The sequence below is a fragment of the Bubalus kerabau genome, chromosome X (assembly GCF_029407905.1).
Source record: "Bubalus kerabau isolate K-KA32 ecotype Philippines breed swamp buffalo chromosome X, PCC_UOA_SB_1v2, whole genome shotgun sequence".
In the NCBI taxonomy this organism is placed as follows: domain Eukaryota; kingdom Metazoa; phylum Chordata; class Mammalia; order Artiodactyla; family Bovidae; genus Bubalus; species Bubalus kerabau.
The window spans coordinates 139,714,345-139,724,568 of record NC_073647.1 but is presented as its reverse complement, the minus strand read 5'-3'; the positions used below and the strand labels follow the sequence as shown (position 1 = coordinate 139,724,568).

General features: G+C 39.5%; 1 long non-coding RNA gene across 8 annotated transcripts in view; it reads right to left on the bottom strand.

Annotated features, from left to right (window-relative positions):
• Positions 1-10,224, bottom strand: part of LOC129639356 (uncharacterized) — an 81,551-nt gene that overhangs the window by 32,868 nt on the left and 38,459 nt on the right. For 5 of the 8 annotated variants that reach the window (XR_008708350.1, XR_008708352.1, XR_008708353.1 and 2 more), the window contains exon 2: positions 9,591-9,659. This is a non-coding gene — a long non-coding RNA (uncharacterized LOC129639356). Of the gene's footprint in view, positions 1-1,023; positions 1,595-1,764; positions 3,490-3,524; positions 4,738-9,590; positions 9,660-10,224 lie in introns of those variants that run through there. The other 3 variants (XR_008708356.1, XR_008708357.1, XR_008708355.1) reach the window with 3 other exon arrangements.

Sequence of the window (10,224 nt, the reverse complement as noted above, 5' to 3'; positions counted from 1 at the left end):
GCTAGGTTGGTCAAAGCTTTTCTTTCAAGGAGTAAGCGTCTTTTAATTTCATGCCTGCAGTCACCATCTGCAGTGATTTTGGAGCCCATGAAAATAAAGTCAGCCACTTTTTCCACTGTTTCCCCATCTATTTTCCATGAAGTGATGGGATCAGATGCCATGATCTTAGTTTTCTGAATGTTGAGTTTTAAGCTAACTTTTTCACTCTCCTCTTTCACTTGAGGGATCACAGCCTTCTAATACCATGCACTCTGAAGATGCTTTGTTGACTCATCAGTAAACCACGTGAGCTCTTGCCTTTCCAGAGTCATTGTCATTTTGGGGGAGGCGTTAAAGAGGAGGAGACATGGAAGGCTCCAGTGGTCCTCTATTTACATATGATATGGCGCTTGTCTAGAAGGCACAAACCTCTGTGGGGACAGACTAAGTCAGTTCCCATGTATACCATTTCTTCTTGATCACAGAAGCCATTTGGGTCTGGTCAACACTGAGTATTAGAACAGTCCTGCACTGCCTAACCCAGAATGGAAATATCCAACAGAAATGTTATGGCATACCAGTAATATTCCTTTCCATAGAGGTCCATGACCAACAATATATTAAACAGCTCTCTCAAAATCTTCTAAGATGTGTCAGATTCAGAACTGTAGGGGTCATTGGTTTAGGTCTCCTTATTGAATTTGCCAAAAAGTCAAGGAGGCCTGACTGGTATCCATTTAGACCTGTGAAGTCATGGTGTACATGTATGTATGTGTTAGTTGCTCAGTCATGTCCCACTCTTCATGACCCCATGGACTGTAGCCCACCAGGCTCCACGGAGTTCCCCAGGCAAGAATACTGGAATGGGTTGCCATGCCCTTCTCCATATATGCATGTATACTCTGCTTAAATTTTTTTCTTGAGCAGTTGACTATCAGATTCAGATTTATGTCTTTTCAATACATCTCAGTGATGGTACCCAGAAGTTTCCCAAATGAGGATATGTGTTCTCCAGAACTCCAAATCACTCATGTTTTAAGGTGGATACTTTTAAAGCTATTCATTTATTTCAGTTGGCAATAGTTTGTTTTTCTTATCCATTGTATTTCAAAGAATGTAACAAAGCTTGAATTTAATTTTCCATTCTCCACACTGCATATGATCCACCACTATGTTTAGGCTGTGAGACACCATTACCTCCACCTCTGTTGATTAGAAGTTCACTGGTGTGGTGGTGGACCTATCTAATGGGTAGTAGTTTGTGTCCTCTAAGTGTCAAAGAATGTTCTGCCACTAGGAGGCAAGTGTTCCTAATAGTGTTGCATAGTGATAAAAAGTATATTGTATACTTTTCAATTTAAAGGCAAAGAGAGGCTATCTGGCCTCTATCATTGGGACAGAGTAAACATTTGCCAAAGCAATTACTTCAGGCTGTGTACCCAGGTTGAACGACCTGGTTCTCAACAAAGATCAGGTTGTCTCTGCAATTAACAACATTCCAGAGCAGAAGATGAGACCAGCAATACATCCTTTCTTTCCAACTTGTCCATCTGTTAACTCAGTAGCCACTTTATTTTCCTTCCATTCAGGCTAATGAAATTTAAGCCAGTTACTCCTGGGCAGAGAGAAGAATGTGTATTTTCAAAGTTTTCTGTGAATACTGGAGTCTTCATTACATAAACCACTTGAAATCACTGGTTTTCTAAGTTAAAGTGTCTGAATACTACCAATTACATTTGTTTTTTGTTTTTTTTTAATTTTATTTTATTTTTAAACTTTACATAATTGTATTAGTTTTGCCAAATATGAAAATGAATCCGCCACAGGTATACATGTGTTCCCCATCCTGAATTCTCCTCCCTCCTCCCTCCCCATACCATCCCTCTGGGTCCTCCCAGTGCACCAGCCCCAAGCATCCAGTATCGTGCATCGAATTACATTTGATTCCACTATGCTCTCATCACAGAAGACTTACTACTCCACCCAACATACAGGGAAGTATTACGAGAATGGATTTGTTCCTGAGATAAAGTTAGGATTAAGCTGATGGGTCCTGTTCCAAGCCCCATGTTTTAAATATATCACTTTTTTTTTTTTTCAAATAAGTGTTGGGAAGAGGGGATGCTTTTTGAAGAGGGAAATACAGATAGTCACCACAAACTAGATAGTGATTATAAAAGGGTAGAAAATCCCTAGGCAGAACTTTTTCTTCAACAGTAATTTGGTCTTTGGTCATTCTATATAGTTGAAGTTATTAAATCTGATCAAATACATATTTGGGGGACTTCCCTGGAAGTCCAGAGCTTAGGGCTCCACACTTCCACTTCAGAGGGCACAGGTTCAATTTCTGGTTGGGCAACTAAGATCCCACAAGCTGTGCAGTAAGGTCAAAAAAATATATGTATTTTGATCTTAGCAAATGTGTGAAACTTATATTATGCTGCATTATATCAAAGTGTATTGGCTCCTTTCAGCCCATATGTGCATTTTTCTCACTGGAACAGCGATTTTACTAATTTTGACTTTGCACACCTTTAGGCGGGGAATCCATTTTCCACTGACCTACAGTCCCTACCTCTCCCTATTGCCTTATATGTAGCCACTTTCCATATTTGTTAAATGTATGATCCCAGGAAAGCATGTCAATTTGAAATCCCTGCTATTCATAATGATGTACAAATTATGTAGCAACTATTCACTTGATTCAAGTGCTGATGCTATTCACTCAGCCAAGGAAAATATGAAGAGCTTCTCTTTAAACAGCAAACTCCTCCACTGATTTCTGAACTAATTCAACCTGAAAATTTCTTTTACACAGAACTTTAGAATCACAACTACTGCATGAAATAAAATACTTGGGAAATTTAATCAAGAGAAGAAATAAATTTGAAAGGCAGAACTGATGTGATATCCAAAATAAGAGTGAAAGACAAAGGCATTTAGAAAATAAAAATTTACTTGCAATGAAATACAAGTCAGTCAGACTTCAGAAGGAATGCTTTGAAGGTGTGTATACACGTTTGTGTGTGTGTGTGTGTGTGCGCGCACGTGTATTAACGAGAACAAAAAAATTGCCAATAGTCTGATTATGGTAGAAAAATAGCATCTTTCTCATGTGATTATCATATCCACAAAGGTTGTATCATTTCTTCACATGTCACTGTTACTCAAGACAAGGCTAAAGTTTTGGCTAGATGAGTCCAGTCTGACAGGTAATGTGCAAGACGCCATTCACTGGGGATCAGAACTAGACAGGTAATCTTATTTTTTCCCCATTACTGCAAAACATGTTGCACAGGTTTTTTTATAAAGGAGTCAGGGCAAAAATGTCAGTTTTGGCTTCACAATCAAGAGGGCTTTTGAATTAGATAACTGAGTTTGGGTGCCAACCCTTCTGCTTACAAGCTGCTAGTACTCAACAATCTCTGCGTTCTCCTCTTCTTCCCAAGTCCCATGTCTAGACTGCATTCCTCAGCCTCTATCAGTTCTGTGTGGCCTTGTGATCAAGTTCTGGAATAAAAGTGATGGGTCCCGTTACAAGCCTGGCCCATCAAGACCTTCCAAGGGCCAGAAGAGGGTGGAGACATGAAGGAAGGAAGCCTGACAGCTGCATGGACTAGAATTCCATTTCCCACTGTTCCCCCATCCCCACTAGCCTGCATGAGACTGGATATGAGCAAAAAGTGAACCTTAAGCCCACAGACATACTGGAGTTATGGTTATAGCTTTTGGCCTATACTGACAAATATGCCATGTGATAGCTGTAGAATTACTGACCTTCTCTAAACCCAGCATCATCATCAATAAACTGAGAACAACAATGTATCTAATTTAGGGGCTGGATGAGGATTTAATAAGAAATTGTGTAACACTGAGCACAACACTTGGCACACTTAATAACCAGTAAATACTACCTACTAGAAAGGTTCTAGATAGTTATTAGCTATTACAATGTTAGATGAACTGCAAAAAGAAAAGAAAAGGACATCATTTATTCTGCTTGGTAATCTCTATACTTGGTCACATAGAGAAGCTACTCCTTACATTTAGCCAGTTGTTTTACACACACACACACACACACACACACAGATTAAGCACTCCTTTGAAGATCCAGAGTCCCACGGGGCTGGGATTAACTTGAACTGGATAAGTCACCATTACAACAGCTGCTTGAACCACCAGAGTACACACAATCACTCTCCAAATGGAAAACCAAGAGATCACTATTAGGCATTATATCCTCAAGCACAAAAACCCCCATAAGCTTCAGGCCACCACAGAGTGAACAGAATACCAAGTTACCCTGAGACAGCACCAACTGAAAGATGCTGCCTCTGCTGTCATCAATTACACTGTATTAAGGTCCCACAGGGTGCAGTACTTAATAAATGGCCTTGCTTAATAGATGTTAACTAATTACACCTAGAAAATCCCTGTCCACCCAAGACAAGTAATACAATATGCCAGGTGGGGAAGGCTGGCTTTCTCATTCAGATCTTTTGAAGGCCTCTGGCTGTCCTTGAGGTAGGGAATGGACACAAAGGAAGGGCTTTACTTCTTTGAAGGCTGCCTTAATCCAATCCGTAAGTCAGTCACCTGCATACCTTGACTCTAAAATCTCACAGCCAGGCTCTAAGATAAGTTTTTAGAGAATGGAAATCAGGTTAAATTTCTCAAAGAGAAGGGAAATAGGGCAGACCCCAACTTGAGGTGGTCCCCAGCTTGATTTCATCTGAGTTCTCAGGCTGTTCTTGGTGGCTAGAATGCAGAGCACAAAAGAATAAATTTGACTTCAGCATAGGGTTCTGCTCCTCCTACTGTAGAATATAAGTGAATGTTTTTTTAGTTTTTAGCAGGTAACAGGATCAGATTTTTTTTTTTTGAGCACTTGATGAAAGTGTCTCTCCAGAAAAAAAAAATCAAGTTTACAGACCCTCCCTTTCTCATGGTAAGTCAGCAAAAGAAGCCTAAGCATGAATGCGAATGAAATTCGTGAAGCGTTCCATATTTTAAAAAAAAAAAAAAAGAAAGAAAATCCCTGCTGGGCTTCTTACAACAGAGGGCTGGGACCCACCCCAAGTTCCTGAGTGACTGGTGGGGGCTGATCATTTGCACCTCTGAGTTCTCAGAGCTACTGTTGCAGCTACAGCCCTGGGAACCATCCCTCTGGGACTCTGCAGTCCAGGGTGAAAACAGCTGCTCCAAGGGGCCCTCTTGAAAGCATTCCAAATGCTGAGAGAATAGACCTATCAAAAGTAAGTCACAAGGCAGAAGAGAGAACGCACAAACCTCCAGCAACACTAAGCTCTGATCTGTGACCTTATGGCAACACTCCCCTTAGTGAAAGCTGAAATCCGTGTCTTCACCTCTGATTCCCATTTATCTTTCCCCGCTTCCTGCCCTTCACATTTCCTCCCCCTTTTCTGCATTAGGGCCTTCTCCTCCCCCATCTGTCCCAGTGCAGTGCCTATGTGTGGGCATCTAAACGACTGAGTTTGCATCTGTCCCTCACCTCTTTCCCTCTGCACACTATTATAATAGGAAATGAGTTTCAGATTTTACAGTTTGTTGTAGCTATTCAATAAAATTTTATGACTCATATTCTTAATTTTGAAGCAAGTAAATGGAATATTTTATATTTCCCTCCAAGGATATAAAATTCTAAAGGCTCTTGACATTTTTCCTAGGCTAACTCATAGATTGCTTCATGGAGAAAAATACTCCCAACTCTCTCTATCCAAGCACTAGCCAATAGAATATTCTGTGATGGCAGAAATGTTTTGATTCTGCTCTCTTTAGTCTAGTAGCCATTGGTCACATGTGGCTACTAAGCACTTGAAATATGGCAGGTGTGACTTGAGGAAGTGAATTTTTAATTGTAAGTGATGTTAATTAAGCCACATGTTGCTGCTGCTGCTGCTAAGTTGCTTCAGTTGTGTCCAACTCTGTGCGACCCCATAGACGTCAGCCCACCAGGCTCCCCCGTCCCTGGGATTCTCCAGGCAAGAACATTGGAGTGGGTTGCCATTACCTTCTCCAATGCAGGAAAGTGAAAAGTGAAAGCGAAGTCGCTGAGTCTTGTCTGACTCTTAGTGACCCCATGGACTGCGGCCCACCAGGTTCCTCCGTCCATGGGACTTTCCAGGCAAGAGTACTAGAGTGGGGTGCCATTGCCTTCTCCACCACATGTTGCTAATAGCTACCATATTGAACACTGCAACTCTGAACTATAAACCTTGAACATTATAAAAAGTATACACAGAGCATGTAGATGCCATTTAAAACCTCTCCAGTATGCTCCATCACCTTGACATGAAAAGAAAAATTAGAAGTGCATCCATTTCTGTAACATTTTCACGTTATAAATCTCATTCATAATTGCACAAGGACTTGTTCTTTGATTTAACATAAAACTAGGAGGAGGAGTACTAATAATGTAGCTGTAAATAAAGGCTATAAATCTACCCAGAATATGCATTGGAAGGACTGATGCTGAAGCTCCAATACTTTGGCCACCTGATGCGAAGAGCCAACTCATTGGAAAAGATCCTGATGTTGGGAAAGGTTGAGGACAAGAGGAGAAGGGGGTGGCAGAAGATGAGATGGTTAGATAGCAATGCCAACTCAATGGACATGAATTTGAGCAAACTCCAAGAGATAGTGAAAGGACAGGGAGGCCTGATGTGCTACAGTCCATGGGGTCGCAAAGTGTCGGACACAACCTAGTGACTGAACAAAAATAGTCATATCACATGATAAAGAGAACTTTGTACCAGCCACACAGGAGCTGAAATTGTTTTCTCCAGGGAGTAATATAACCATGTGTGTGCATCAGTTGAGCCAGCTCTGATTGTTCCACTTGAACAGGGCTGAGGAAATCGCAGCACAAGCAGCCCAATCATCCATTAGTACACACAGCCAATCACTTTGCAACCCGCTCTCAGTTACCAGCGAGTCTTGTTGTAGCCTCCAAATAAATGATCTCAGTTTATGTTTTTGTGATGCCTTGGGCTCTCAAGGTAAGTCAAAAATTCCCTGGTGGCTCAGACGGTAAAGCATCTGTCTACAATGCAGGAGACCCAGGTTCAATCCCCGGGTTGGAAAGATCCCCTGAAAAAGGAAATGGCAATCCACTCCAGTACTATTGCCTGGAAAACCCCATGGACAGAGGAGCCTGGTAGGCTATAGTCCATGGGGTCGCAAATTTGAGCTCATTTTTAATTTCAAGGTAAATAAGTATATGCCATGCAGTCCCTTTTAAAAATTAATGTGAGAAATTAAGTCTACCAAAAAGATGTTATAATGTCAAAAGGATAATGGAAAGAAACACTGTCCAGTCTCTCACTTAAAAAACCCTCAAAAAGGCATCCAAATCAGGAAGGAAGCAGTAACACTATCACTATTTGCTAATGATTGATGTTATATACAGAAACACCTAAATATTCCAAAAATGGTTAGAATAAATGGACTCAGTAAAGCTGAAGAGTACAAAATCAACAGACAAAAATCTGATGAATTTCTATACACTAACCATGAACTCTCAGAAAGAATTAAGAAAACAATCCAATTTATTAATACAATGGCATTGAAAGAATAAAATATCTAGGAATAAACTTAACCAAGAGGATAAAAAACCTGCATACTGAAAACTGTAAGACACTAAAGAAATAAACAAACAAATGGAATAATATTCCATGTTGATAGACTGGGTAACTTAATACTGTTAAAAATTATCCTGCTACCCAGAAACAACTACAGATTCAATGCAGTCCCTGTCAAAATTCCAACAGTATTTTTCATATAAAAACTATCTTAAAATTTGTGTGAACTAACAAGAGACTCCTAATAGCCAAAGCAAGACTGAGAAAGAAAAACAAAGCTGGAGGCATCACACTCTATGATTTCATATTATTAATATCACAAAGCTATAGTAGTCAAAACAGCATGGTATTGGTACAAACACAGACTTATAGATAAATGGAACAGACTCAAGAACTCAGAATTAAATCCACACAAACATGATCAATTAATCTACAACAAAGGATCAAAGAATATACAATGGAGGAAAATGCAAGCTCTTTAATAAATGGTGTTGGGAAAACTGGACAGCCACAAGCAAAAGAATGAAATGGGACCCCTATCTTACACCATCAACAAAAATTAAGTCAAAATGGGTTATTAAAGACTTACACATAAGACCTGAAACCATAAAACCCCTAGAAATAAACATAGGCAGGAAATCCCTTCACACTGGTCTATATCAAACTAAATAGCTCCTGCATGGCAAAGGAAACCAACAAAATGAAAAGACAGCCTTCAAAATGGGAAAAAAAATTTGCAAATTATGTATCTGATAAGGGGTTAATATCCTATATATAGAGGCTTCACTGGTGGCTCAGACGGTAAAGTATCTGCCTGCAATGCTGGAGATCCAAGTTCGATCACTGGGTCAGGAAGATTCCCTGGAGAAGGAAATGGCAACCCACTCTAGTACTCTTGCCTGGAAAATCCCATGGACAAAGGAGCCTGGTAGGTTACGGTCCATGGGGTTGCAGAGTCAGACATGACTGAGTGACTTCACTTCACTTATCATATATATATAAAGAACATGGAGAACTCAATAGAAAAAACTGATTAAAAATGAGTAGAGGATTAGAGTAGTTTTCTAAAAACATACAGGTGGCCAATGGGTACATGGAAAGATGCTCAACATCACTAATCACCAGGAAAATGCAAATCAAAGCCACAATGATCCCCTCACACCTGCTAGAATAGCTATCACCCAAAAGACAAGAAAGAAGTCTTGATAAGGATATGGGGGAAAAAAGGAATCCTGGTGTACTGTTAGAATGTAAACTGATGCAGCCACTAAGGAAAACAGTATGGAGATTTCTTAAAAAAAAAAATGAAAATAAAACATATGACCCAGCAATTCCACTTCTACATTCTTTATTCAAAGCAAACAAAAACACTAACTCAAAGATATGGGCACCTCCACGTTCATTACAGCATTATTTACAATACCTAAGACATGCAAACAACCTAAGTGCCCACTGATGGATAGATGGGTAAAGAAATTGTGGTTATATATATAATGGAATATTATTTAGCCATAAAAAGAAGGAAATCTTGATGTTGCAACAACATGGATGGATCTTGAGAGCATTTTGCTAAATGAAATATGTCAGAGAAAGACAAATACTAAATGATCTCACTTACATATGAAATCATTAAAAAACCCAACAAACTGATATATAGAGAACAGATTGGTGGCCGCCTGAGGCATGGGGTGGGTGGGGGGGTGGGCAAAACCAGTGAAGGAGGTCAAAAGGTACAAACTTTTAATTACAAAATAAATCCTGGGGCCATAAAAGTACACCATGATGCCTATAGCTAATAATACTCAATTCTGTATTGAAAAGTTGCTTAGAGAATAGATCTTATAGTTCTCAGCAGAAGAAAAACTTTTTAAGTATGTACACAATGGATGTTAACTTGACTTTTTGTGGCAATGATTTCAATATCAAATCACTATGCTGTATGCCTGAAATAAATAATTTTGTATGTCAATTATACCTTAATGTAAAAATTAATTTTAAAAAAGGGAATACCTCTCAGATAGTGCAGCTTCAGATTCTTATTCAAACAACGGCCATTCTTCCTGTCTCTTGAGTTTGGAGCTGGTTTAGAAAAGGTAAAAATTAAACCTTGTTAGAGACTACATCTACCTGTGAAGGCCTTGAAATCCATGTCATGAAAACAAAAAAACAAATCTCACTCCCTATCTTTAATTGTTGTCCAAGAGTTCTACCCTCACCAAGGGCAAGGATTCACACCATGGACCAAAATTATCTGGGGGAAAGCTGATTTTCCAAATGCTTATCAGAACATTTGTGTTTATGATAAGACCTTCTATTTGCATGGCACTTAATGTATTGATCACTTTCTTCTCTACTGACTTTCAATCCTCAACATAATACTTGGAGGTGGGTATTACAGTTTCACTTTACACAAATGAGAAAATTTAGGCTCAGAGGGTCTAATGAATAGGGAAATGATCCAATGAAACAGGCTGGTAATTAGAAAAGAAATCTAGTTCTAATTTACGGAAATCTACATGTGGGTTAGAGGGCTGAGGAATCATACCAAACTTCTCACTGTCTTAAAGATAATACATTTTGAGAAGTGGAATTGCCATTTCACATTGAATTAACCACATGGAACCCAGCCCAGGCTATCCCAAGG